Genomic DNA, 13,568 nt, shown 5'->3' with positions numbered 1-13,568 from the left:
GATGGACAATGGTCACGAGTTTCTCAGACAGATTCAGTTTGGTCTATTTGCATATCAGAGGCTAATTGTCCAATTGCACCTTCAGGTAATGAAGTCACATTCCCCCAGTTTACTCTCCCCCAATTCATTTTTGTTTATACTTTTCAGGGCCTGAGGCTGCGAGGGTGACCTTGGTTCTCAGGCCTGGAAGGATTGTTTTGTCTGCCCAAACTGTGGAGAGAGCTTACTAGCACTCTGTGTGAAGTTCAGAGTTGCTCACTAACTAATGCAGTAAAGGATCTGAAAAATGTAAAAACTAAAACTTAAGGCATCAGTGTACAGTGTCATTTCAGCTGTGCTCTCACTCATCTCATCAGGGTCAGCTTAAGAGGCAGTGTGTAAATAAAGATGTTCTATTCCTTATTCCCACCCAGAGCCTCTGTGGCTGCAGCTGGGGAGCTGTGGGGTGAGGGACCATGAGCCATGAGTGGCTGTGCTCTGCAGAAGGGATGGCAGCAGAGCAGCAAAACAAACAAACACAAAAACAGGGCGAGAAACAAAACCACATCTCCCTCCCAGAGCACTCCCTGTGGCGAGAGCTGGCTGTGAGTGACACACCTGGCTGTGAGTGAGTGACACACCTGGCTGTGAGTGAGTGACACACCTGGCTGTGAGTGACAGACCTGGCTGTGACACACCTGGCTGTGTGTGAGTGACACACCTGGCTGTGAGTGAGTGACACACCTGGCTGTGTGTGAGTGACACACCTGGCTGTGAGTGACACACCTGGCTGTGAGTGAGTGACACACCTGGCTGTGAGTGACACACCTGGCTGTGTGTGAGTGACACACCTGGCTGTGAGTGAGTGACACACCTGGCTGTGAGTGACACACCTGGCTGTGACACACCTGGCTGTGACACACCTGGCTGTGTGTGAGTGACACACCTGGCTGTGACACACCTGGCTGTGTGTGAGTGACACACCTGGCTGTGTGTGTGTGACACACCTGGCTGTGAGTGAGTGACACACCTGGCTGTGTGTGACAGACCTGGCTGTGTGTGACACACCTGGCTGTGAGTGACACACCTGGCTGTGAGTGACACACCTGGCTGTGTGTGAGTGACACACCTGGCTGTGACAGACCTGGCTGTGTGTGACAGACCTGGCTGTGAGTGACACACCTGGCTGTGAGTGAGTGACACACCTGGCTGTGTGTGAGTGATACACCTGGCTCTGTGTGAGTGACACACCTGGCTGTGAGTGACACACCTGGCTGTGAGTGAGTGACACACCTGGCTGTGAGTGAGTGACACACCTGGCTGTGAGTGACACACCTGGCTGTGTGTGAGTGACACACCTGGCTGTGAGTGACACACCTGGCTGTGTGTGAGTGACACACCTGGCTCTCCTGCCTAAACCCTGCACATGCCACTGTGCCCAGCTGAGCTGCCTGGCAGGGCTGCAGGGAGGGATTGGCAGCGGGCATGAGCCAGCCCGTGGGAAGGAGAGGGGAAGGATGGGGATACACTGAGCTGGAGACAGCTGGGAGATACCCTTCAGGGGATGGGGATCAAAGGAGATGGGGGCTAGGCAAGGGAGTTGGCAAAGAGAACTCCCTCCAGAAAATATCAGAAAACGAGAGGGGAAAAGAAGAAAAATAAAGCCTTGTGGTGCTGGTTGCTTAATTCATGCCAGAGAAATTGCAGCGTTCCTTTTCCATCATGCAGGAAGGTGAGAGATTATTTCAGGTAATCCTTTGGTCTGTGGTCACCTCCACACAGCAATTTCTGACACTCTTGGGAAAGGACTCTGAGTAAAACATGAGGTGTAGGTTACAGCTGCTATCTAGAAATTGGTATTTCTCTTAGCTGTGCTGTGCACGTGGTCCATACGTGTATGGGAAATGATTGGATGTGACCACAGTCACACTGGAATATTGGGAAAATTCCTGTTTGGAAGGGCAGAACTGGGTACAACAGACAGCTATCACCCAAACAGCTAAGAAACTGTCCTTGTGGAAAGAACTGCAAAATATATTAAGAAAAAAAAAAAAAGGAACAAGAATTTCCTTGTTGTTCCTCAACAACAAGGAAGGAAATTTCAAATACAAAGGTGGGAGATGAAAGTAAGACACAAAGTGTTAAATGCAGCTAGGATGCCCAGCTCCTCAACTGGGCTTAGTTTATCTAATTCTTTTGATTTCCACTAAGTAAAGCCATTTACAGAAGCCAAGCCCCTTGCTTCATAACTTTAAGTTGTACCCTGGATTTGATGAGAGGTTTTCCAAAACTTGGCTCCACTGCTAAGAAACAGGAACATGGGATTTGTAATGAATCAGGTTTGCATTCTGTGTTAAGGTCTTCTAATTTGTTTTTTTATGATTTTATTTTTCCTGAAAGGGCAAGAAAATAACTCAAATCCCATGACAGGTTTATTGCAGAAAGAAATGGTAGTATTTGCATCATAAATTTTTTTTTCTCGAAATGCGGTAAAGTACTATAGAAGAGTATTTAAGTCATTTCTTTGGCTGAATTAAGTAGAGAAAAAGAGCATGTTGACTTATACATGGGCAGGTTTTTTTCCCACTTCATTTTATTTAGAATAAAGCCAAGTGGAAAGGGAAGCTAATAAAAGAGGTTTGAAAGAAAACAGCCCCCTCCCACAGCACTTCACAAATTCCAAGATTTGCTTTTCCAAGATATACTCTTTTGTCACCAAAGTGCTGTGTAATGGATTGCAGTAATAAAATTATTGCACTGGAATGATCTGGTTTACATAAGCATTCTTAAGCTTTTCTTTGCCTTTACAAAGAATATATGAAAGCAAATTAGGAATTAGCTGCTAGGTTTAAAATAGTTGAGTGTGCTAAGAAAAATGCAGATGTGTAATCCTGCAAATGTATGATAATTTAACATAAATAATTCTTGAATTAATTAAAGGATTTACAGGTTTGTCTCATGTTCTTTTCTCTGGCTTTTCTTTTTGAAACATGACTCACAACAATCATCCTACACATCCTGGCACATGGAGCCTCAGGGGTAGGTTTAGTGCACACAGCTATTTATAGGCAAAATTTCGTATGTCTTGGACCTCCTCAAGTCCCAGAATCTAACACATTTTTTACTTAAGCAGCCCTCATGGCTGTACAGTCTGGTAATCATCCTTAGAGCCAAGAGTTGGATAAACCAGAAAAAATCTATTCCTTTACACAGGTCTTTAATTGGCCTGAGATGATCTTAAGAAATGAGGGGCATGTCTCTTCTCACTTTGAGCAGAACGTATGGATTCTGAAGTACTGCTAGTCCTTGCCAAATTGGTTGTGTGTCAGAGGGGAAGGCAGAAGAGAAGATGGATATTTTTTAATGTTCATAAGATATGGATGTAATTTTTGACTGTAGGACAAAAGCAGTGCTTCATTCAGCAGAATGACAAAAGGTTATTTGGCACCTGGCATAAAATACACTTCTCGCAAGAACCTGGCATGAACACCAAAGTGATAATGAGTAAAATGTCAACGTCTGTGCAATAAAATCATTGATGCTGAATGTTAAACAATCATAAACAGAATACTAAACCTTCTAAGAACATTATGCCACTTCTGTGAACAGCCAAAAATTAGTCAAACCTAAACTGACATCTTCTCTGATATTAAGAAAATAAACAAACCTAATGTCCCAAGACCTTTACCATTATCTTTAGTGTCCTAGGACATCAGGTAAACTGTAGGAAACACACACTGCCACTTGTTAATGAATCACAGGAGATAAAATGACATCAGTCCAGTTAATGGATACTATTCCTTGCCAAATCTATGGCTTTAAATTTAATTATAGTTGAGCTTCATCAATCATACAGCAAAAGAACATGGTGATGAAGACTTGAACTCCAAGACCAGCCCTTAATCAACAGGCATTTGCCTCATCCTCATCTAATACACTTGCCTGCAGAAACCACATGGTAGAGAAAAGGGAGCTGTGATCTGTGAAGCTCCATGATTAATAGCTGCATTAGGAGAATTCAGCCCTTGCCCTGTATCTATAGCTCCGCACCACAAATATAGATTAAAACACAATGTTTGGACTCAAACCCAAGAGTTCTCTGATTTTATAATCACTTTACTCTATTGCTGCTAAACCATGTCTCCATGGGACAGTCATTTTTGTCTAGGTTTCCCCACCTTTAAAAAAAGTTACTGGTATGGTTTAAGATCGTTCACTGGATTGCAATGATTAACCTTTACATTTTGGGTAGATAGAGGGTTCCTGAGACTAATGAAAAAAATCATTAGTCTGGATTAGCACTTCATAAGGAAAATCTCCTTATTGTGAAACGTTCTTATTTCTATGGAAAATTCACTAGGAGAAACGTTGGAGGTTTTCCTCCTCCCTTCCTTTATATAATTGTATGAGAGGAAGAGAAATGGAATTTTAAAAAATAAAGTTTAATAACTGCTGAATGTTACAATGTAAACACACAAAATACTTCCCAGCAATTTATTGAGTCCAAAACCAGATTATAGGGAGGACAGGTTGTCCTTCGGCTGAGGAATTAAACACTACTCTTTTTCCTAGAAAACTCTTCTCTGATTCAAAAGTGGTCCTGACAACCATGGTCCTCAAACATCTCTGAGAACCTCAAGATGGAAAATTTTCTTCATGCAACCCCAAACCTCCCTGCCCCCCAGTCAACACCCACTGAGGGTCCTATTCCTGCTTCTATCCCCAACTGCATGGAGAGGAAAGAAACAATCTGCAAGTCTTTTTTCAATAAGTACATGTATCCACAGAAATCCACATCTTGCCTACGTGCAAGCAAAGCAGAAGAGCAATCCTGTTAAATACTCAGCCAACATTTCTACCGACCACAGGTACTTGCTCATCAAGCACGGAGTTCACTGTAGGAACACTCAGAAAACAGCAGCTACTCTCAGAAAAATGTTTACCTTTTTAGCACTAGGTTTTGTGATATTACTCCTCTTCGTGTGTGTAATTAAAAGGACATTGTCTTGATTTTTAATAATTACATGCTAAACCAAGAAGTGTCCACTTCCCCACACTTGGACCACAGGGAAAAAATTAGTGAGAAGAGTGTTTTTGTTTTCAAAAGATATTCATATTAAAGCAGCATGTAACAACAACAAAAATGTGCTCTTTCAAAAAGGCACTTGCTAGGTCATTATGCATTTCTGAAGAAACAGCCATCAGCTGGGAGCTAAAAAAGTTTAAACATGCAGCACTTGTGGATGCCACTTCTGCAAAACTCCGTACCAAAGCAAGTGTGTTGTACCTACAATGCTAATTAGTACCTAAAATGTATACCATAAATTCAAAAGCATTAATTAATCCCCACTATTTTTCCTGAAAAATAAGGGGTATTAGTTTCTTCAGAGTGGGAGAAACTAAGATTTAAAAGCTGTGCTAAGACTGACTGATGACAGCCAGGTCTGAGGAGGTCAAAGCAGGCTGGGTTCTCAGACCATCCCTTCTATCTCCCAGTCTCTGGCAGGTGGATGACCGTGGATCAGCCTCCAGATCTCACATTGCACTAAGCAAGAGATCACCATTGGCCATCTGAGCTCTGCTGCCTGACCCCATTTTGCAGGAATATTACCAAAATCTCCATCCTTCCCCTCTGCCAAGACACGGGGCTGCCCAGAGCCCAGCCCTCAGTGCGTGCTTGTCTCCAAATTAGCTGAATGAAAGGCAAATTTGAGTTGAGCACAACCATAATTTCATAAATAACCAGGTATCCAAAATCACAGGCTCAAAAAACCCCAAAGAGTATCACAGAAAAATCAGTGTTAGGATTCAGTGACCACACTGCCTAATACTCTGCTGAATGCCACAATGATGAGCAAGGATTGATCAAACCTCAGATAACGCTTTTATGCAGCCTTATTATGTTTAGAGCAGACAGGGCACACTGAAATTTATTCCAAAAAAATATTGTTTTAATCACTAAATCACCATGTCTGTCTCTGGAACACCAACACATTCAAGAGAGGGGGAAGAAAACCAACAAGCATAATGTAAGCTGCACAAGATCAAAAGCAAGCAAGAGTGCAATTAATTTCATCCATTTTTAGAAGTAATTGTCTTTGCACCTTACCCAAAATTTAATGAGCATTACTTCTCTAGCATGGAAAAAAGCTTTGTTCTTTCGAGTTAATTGATTTGTAAACGCAGTAGGAGAAGTGTATCTGAAGTTCAGTAACCTTGATAGTTGAAAGAAATAGAGCATTCAAGGGGTGTAGTGCAAAAGACTGCTGCAAACCCTGGAAATGTAACTATGGAATTGATTTCCTGTTTGCTGAAACTCATAGACAGTAAGTGTGCATTTCACAATTTCAGTTATGCTCCTTAAATAGCCTCTTTTAATAATTATTATTTTAAATATTTCTGTTCCCTCCCTGTTGCAGAGCTTTTAATTTTCCTGAACTTCATAGGATATAGTGGTTTTCAGTGATAGAAAATCAGTGAGGACTGAATGGCTGGCAAAATACATTTCCCACAGAAAGGGAGATTAGATCTTTTTGGATGGCATAAAATGAAGATTGGACAGATTTGTATACACTGCACCACAGAGGACTGGTTTGGATATGGTCAAAGGACTGTGGGTTCAATGCACCAGAAACACAGAACCAAGACAGCAAAGGACGGAAAGGAAAGGCTGTGGCTGCCGAGATGAAAAAAATTATTTCTATTTAATATCTTAAGCCTGGAAGAAGCCAGGTTTACATTTCATTTTTGCCCCTTAAGGGAAGATTTAGCACAGTATTGTTCAGTATGTAAATTCTAGTTACAGCCTAATGAGATTCCTACAAAATATTCTATTAATGCTAAAGGTTCTGTTCTAAGATTGTACTTACATATGTTGCTTATCTTTTTCTCATCAGGGCTCTTTTATGCTCCTGGATGAGTTTCTCAGCTGGATCATTGTAAAGTACACAAATTATGGGATTGCTTACCTGCACTTCTAGGAGATTAACTCAACATTCTACCACCACCCACCTGGAACACAGAACACCTTTGTGAGCCAACGTACAAATCCACTTAACCAGTGACCCAAATGTGAAATGCAGACATGGTATCACGTATAATACTGGTATAAATATCACCTCCCTGCCTCTCCACTAAATTCTGCAACATCAAAGCCAGCTGATCTCTTGGAATAGTTTATAGGAGGCCAGGGAATAGCAAAACCATCTCATCTCTGCAGAGCTTTCAGCCTAGAGAGGTGGTGTGATACGAGACTTCAAAATGAGCCTCGTGTCCCTGGAGGGAAGTTTGTGTTACAACATGCAATGCTTCATTACCACGTGTATCACTGTAATGAGCAGGTACTTATATTACTGAACTTGCATTTCACAGAATTATATATGCACCATGCAGATGTGGGCTGGAGGATTGCACTGAAGAGTTTAGGTATTGTTTTCTTTCCCAATTCACTTTTACCAGTATTTGTACCTCAAGCAGAAGTGAAAATCAATTCTGAATCAATGCTACTTAATTTAGGCTACAAGCAGTTCTGTTTTTAATATTATCACATCTAAATTTCTACGTGATACTGTGATTAGCAATGCTAAAATATAATGTTAAAATATAAATGTCTGATAACCTATTAAAATCCTTTAAATGTTCATTTAAAATTATACTGAACCAGTAGTGCCTCACAAATCTTAATGAGCTGAAGAATATCTTCTCATTCAGATTAATTCCTTGAATGTTGGAGAAATGGCTATGAGCTGAAAAGCCAGCAGGCTTCCTCTTTCAGTTTATGACAAGAAACTAGAAAGAAAAATATGTCATCTATTAATTCAAAAATTTAGAAGAAGTGGTTCCAGAATATCAAGCAGTTAGGTAGAGTTCCCTCTGTACTCATGAGGTGTTCAGCCTTTACACAATTCATTTCCTACCTCTTTAATCTAATTTGGCTCTTCTGACAACTGTGCTATGCATGCATGGCCACTTTATGATACCACAATATCATGGAAATTCTGTCAAATGATGACCAAAAAATCCTAATTACCATCAAAACTGATTAAAATTTCCTTTTTTTTTTTTTTTTAACTAATAGGTATGTAGCCCAAAATAAATTTTGGACAATCATACTTTCACTGATTCTTAATGCATCTCAGCAATCTCAGCAACTAATTAAAATTATATTTTATATGTTATCATCAAAACTAAATTCCTACTCACACATGGCATGACAGAACTAGAGCAGGAAGTTAATCTACTGACTTAAGTTACATTATTCATCTTTTTAACACCCTAAAATTAAATAAATATAAATTGTGTTAAGACTGTAAAATTAATATTCTGTGTAATTGTATGTTAAGATACATACAGATAGATGAGTATGAGCATGTGGTATGTACTTCTGCCTAAGCAAAACCAACTCCACATTTAATAAAAGATATGGGTTTTGAAAATCACCTTCTGTTGTTCTAAGTCTTTCTGAAAACAAAAAAAAAAGACTTCCTGTAAAATCTAAGTCTTTCTGTTCAAGTCTTTCTGTAAAAAAAGAACTAAATATTTACAACTGATTTTGTTTTGCTCATTTTCAACTTGATATTTTCAACTTAAACCCATGGGTTTAAATCACTTTCATTTTTAACCAGTGGAAAATCTACCTATAGTTGCATCCCTGGGACATGGCACGGGCCATAATTTTTCTGTCAGGAAGGTAAATCTGAAGGCGCCTCTTTGAAAACGGGCATTTGGAACACGATTAAAGTACATAAATACTGGCTAATGCTGTCGCTTTCACAAGATGTACTTCATGTTCCCAAAAGAGGTGTTCCTGGCTCTTTCCAAGCCCTGTGAGCGGTGTCACAGGGAGCTCCAGCTCTGCCAGCTCATTACGGGATCCACGGGATGGGGGTGGGACCTCGCTTTGCTGCTCCTGACCTGCCATGTCTTTTGGACGCCCCTTCTTCCTGAGCCACTGGCCAAATGGACTCCTTCTACACTGGTCTCTTCCAAAATGGAGACTGCAGGATAAATGTGCAGGAATTTGGTGCCAAGGCATTTCTTGAAGCCCTGGCTGAGGCTGGGGGTGAAGCCTCCCTGTGCCACCCTAAACCCACTCACTTTCACCTCTGCAGGTCTGCGAGAGGGAAGCACCAGCCACACATTTCTGCTTGGAAGGAAAAAAAAAAAAAAAACCCTCCCTAACACCAAGCTACATAAATCCTTCATGCAATCATTTTATTATCTGTGCATCTGCAACCTCGTCTCACAGCCAGAGTGTTTAATCAACAGATTTTTGTTCTGTCCTCCCTGTTCGTCAGAGGAGTACTGGCATGTTGGCTCAGCTCTTCCTCATCCTGGCTGGTTAAAGGGAAGCAGTCCTGGCATGTGAGCCCCAGATCTACTGCATTTTTACTGCCCCACAGATGCCCTGCACACAGAGCTATGGGGCTAAAAATATTTAAAAATTTAAAAATGAGCAAATTTTCCAAATGAAGGAAGGTGGCCCTTAGTTTCTAGCGGGCTCTCAGTTTCCTTAACACAGTACAGGAAACAAACTGGCAAAAGAAATTGGTAGAAATAAAGAAAAAATAAGAAGTTCTAGAACACAACTATTTCCCTGAACATTTAGTACTCATTTACCCTAAAATCAAAGCTAATTAATATATTCTCTTTAAATATACTAATTTTTCAGTAATATTTGGGTTTTTTTTGGTGGAATTGTGCCTCACTACAACTTTTACTATGCTCCATGGGGTCAAAATAGATTAAAAATTGCTGCCTTCTGTATTTTAAAGATATAAGAAAACTGAATACCAGGAAAAAAAGAAATCCACCTAACAGTGAGGTCTAATATGCTGTGAAATAATCTTCCAAGGAAATGGCAGACTTAAAATGAAAGTGGAAAAAGCATAAGTAGCATAAAACAGAGGGATGGTCCTGAAAGAGATACACAAGATGAATTAGGTCATCTTTTTTATCTCTATATTCAAGTAAAATATCAGTGAGAATATAAAATCCAATAATTCTGCCCACAAATGTCATGTCATATGCAATATAATGCTTTAATCCTATTATGTCTAAAATTTAATTGCAGTTTTTAGAGAAATTGAGGGAGGAAGAGCCCTTGGTGTACATACAGATTAGATCCAGTTTCCACTCAAACAAAGCAAATAAATAGGCCATTCAGGTCTCAGTTTAACAACCCACATTAAAAGATAGACATGTTTTGACTTGGAAACTCCAAAGAGTGATTCTGGCATTTTAAATGCAAAAAAGACATCCCCTATCACTGCAGATGAAATAAAATAACGGATGAAATTAATACTTGGGAAATAGTAGGTTTGATTTCTGTTTCTCTGCAAGGCAATTTTCATTTCATACATATCCAATTAATATGCTCCATTTCCAATATGTGGATAAGTTGTTCTTATCTAGCTGAAATTTTCTTTCAGCTGCACTTCTACTAGAGAAAATTCCAGTAAACATGGGGGCACATTGGCACTGATAAAAATTGCCATCATTTCATTCACATCATCTCAGTAATAACAGAATAGAGCAGCTGAGGATGAGCTCCATAAACTTGTATTCAAAACTCAGCTGAAGGAAAAGGAGCAGTTCCCACATTTGTCTGCTTTTCCCTACATTCATGTGAAACTTCAGCTCAGGAACTGTCAGCTGCTTTGAGTTCACAATGTTTCCAGTCTGAAGGATCCCAGCTGATCTTTAGGCAGAACTGAAATAAGCAAGCTGTACAATAAAACTGGCCAATTTGGCTTCTTTGTGGCTATGGCTGTGATTTTATTTTTCTGTGTAGGTAAGGTAGCAGGATTTAGCATGAGCTGGAGCACCCACACATTGATTCCTATGTGCACCTCAGGGCCTTGCCAGCATTAAACACCCTTACTTCAGGAGTTTTGGATATTTCCATATGAAATCTTTGCTTATTTGGCCGCCCCAGAAAGACACAAGGATGCAGAGAAGCTCGTTCTCAAGTGCTGTAAGGCAACTCAAGTTTTCCATTACAATTTTTGTGACATGTGTGGGTCACTGACAGAACAGATGCTAAGGCACCATATAGAGCATATCTGGCCTTACAAGGAAAAACACCTGACATGTTCATATCAACTTTCTGTTCAGTGATCTCTTTAGTTTTCCTGTTTCTTGTGCTCCTCTCAGACTAATCCATCTCCCTTTTTGGCAAGCTGTGTCAATTTTTAAATGGTTTTCTTTACTCTTCCACACCCACAGTCTACAGAAAACAACAAATTTTCCCTGTGGTACCTCCAACTCTGGGGATATAAATGCTCACAATATAATGATATAATTATATGGATAATTATATGAATGGCAAATCTGACTTCTACCACACCTTTCTCATTACCTCCCTACAGACAGATAATAGATTTATGCCATGGAACACACAACATGGATCTCAGAAGTTTAAACACAACTTTGGTTAATATTTAATAAGAACAATTTGGTATAAGAACAGCTTAATAAATGCTTGCTCTGCAAGCACTGCTATGGGATACATTTATTTAAAGAAAATGCCAATCTCCTTTACTTCAGGTGGTAACAGAAGATAACAGCAGAACTGGAATCAGATGGTGACCTGAAACTTCCTTAAAAACGTTTGTGGCCAAAACCTACACCTCCCTGGTTATTTCAGCCAGAAAACAGCATTTGGCACAAATCTCAGAGCAGTCATTCAAATATGACAGCTCTGCTTTTCATGAAGATTGCAAAAGGTAAAAATATCATGTATTGCACTATTGAAGACTATTTAACTCCAACATTAAAGAAACAGCCCTCTGAATGACCAACAAGATTATAAAAATCATGTTAAATCAGATAAATACACCCTATTTACATGTTCAGAAATCACAAGTTAATAGAAGTGGTTACTCAAATAAGACATGTATGGCTAAAGCCATTTCTTAACAATTACAATTGCCTAAAACTTTTCTTTAAAGAGAGAAACCAAGACCTGCTGATGTTCCTCTTTTGGAAGAGAGCAACAATTTGAAATCCAATTTGAAACTCAATTGTGAACTGACCTGGAATGCCTATCTTTATTTAGAAGTAGTGTGGCACAGAGAACCTAGTGCATGCTGAAGTTGGATGATTTGTTTCAAGCTTCACTTTGTCTTCTATTTAGAGCACAGAAGAGCTGGAATGATCTGTAAGTACAGCAGACAACAATTTGCAACCCATCAGCAGGGTAGAGTCCTGGTTTAAAACAAATTAAAAGCTCCCTCTTGAAAGCTGAATGCCACAAAATATAGTTTTCATGGTATGTGCATGCATTAGATTGCTCCAATTAAACTTGCAAAAAAGAAAAAAAAAAGAGCTGTTTAAAAAATTGTTTCAGGTACTCCAGCTATTATTCATGAAAATGCTGCACTTCCCAGCATTGTGGCTTATCAAGTATAAACTGGAATCCTACATTTTAAATGAAATGATCTGTAAAAGTTGCTATCTTTGTGAACATGAGATATTAAATAATTTCAGAGAGGAATGTGTGAATCAATTAGATTCAGCAAAATAGGTTCTGGGTATGTGAATACTGCGGATGCACCGAGACACTGTGTCAGAGAACACTGCTGACTCCAACATTTTCCTAAACAAAGCTCTCAACATCCCTGCTAGGAGATATATAACTTCATTTATACCTAAATGCCACAAACCCAAGGATATTTAGATTAATTAGCTATGCTGCCTACAAACATACCTCTTAAGAAAAAATTATATGTCCAAACCAGTGTTTTTGAAAGTGATTTAAAGATAAAATTGTTTCCTACACATTTTCCCTAAGGAAAGCTTAGCTATCATAAATTATTATATAGTTAAAAGGGTCTCAAATAAAACCAAATTATAACATCTCATGCTGCTCATCCGTTGGCTTCTATCCCAGCACAGGGTCATGGCTCTGTACGGAAAACACAGTGGGGTAATAAAACTGCCTGGAGATAGTAAAATGCTTATTGTACAGCAAGCAACTATGTAGGACTTCTCCTTAAAAAAAAAAAATTAAATAATCACTTGAATTTACTGGTGGAAGATTCCAGGGATTAAGTGCTCATCTACAATGAATAGCACAAAAGTATCAAAGGCAACACTATTGAAACTATTATCACTCTTCATACTAAGTGATCTGGCTATAATTATAAGGTTTCTTTGGCTCTCAGAAGAAAAACAGCTCAAAGTCATATCATGGCAGTGTGTAAGTCCTACATATTTGTTGAGATGAAAAAGAAAAAGAGAACTAACAGTTTTAATTAAATATATGAAATAGATTTGCATGTGGTGAAGTTTTGGGAGCTGGTCCCAGGTGTTTATAATTTTTATTCAGTTTTAATACTCATTATAGCATGTTCATGTATATTAGATAATGGAACACTATAATTAGCAGATAAAATACTCAAATACAGAGCATGGAGAGTGCAGTGAAGTACTGTTGATGAAGCAGTATTATGAGTGGTTAAAAGTTGATGTATTCTACTCTACCATCAAAAGAATTGGCCCAAAAATCTCACTGCACCAGAAGCAGGGCCATTACCTTTGCCCTGCTGCCTGCAAAGAGCTGTAAGGAGTGGAGAAATGACCTCCCG

General features: G+C 39.4%; 1 protein-coding gene across 4 annotated transcripts in view; it reads right to left on the bottom strand.

Moving 5' to 3' along the window:
* The window catches only part of NLGN1 (neuroligin 1), a 484,028-nt gene that overhangs the window by 331,762 nt on the left and 138,698 nt on the right, over window positions 1-13,568 (bottom strand). Inside the window, exon 2 of one of the 4 annotated variants that reach the window (XM_068200311.1) lies at window positions 6,948-6,990. The exons of the other annotated variants lie outside the window; for them this stretch is intronic. The gene's annotated coding sequence lies outside the window, so the exon portion shown is untranslated. The remainder of the gene's footprint in view (window positions 1-6,947; window positions 6,991-13,568) is intronic. 4 annotated transcript variants of the gene reach the window in all.

This window comes from Anomalospiza imberbis, chromosome 10 (genome assembly GCF_031753505.1).
Source record: "Anomalospiza imberbis isolate Cuckoo-Finch-1a 21T00152 chromosome 10, ASM3175350v1, whole genome shotgun sequence".
NCBI lineage: Eukaryota > Metazoa > Chordata > Aves > Passeriformes > Viduidae > Anomalospiza > Anomalospiza imberbis.
Note: the sequence above shows the minus strand (reverse complement) of the source record. Positions and strands in the feature narration are given on the sequence as shown.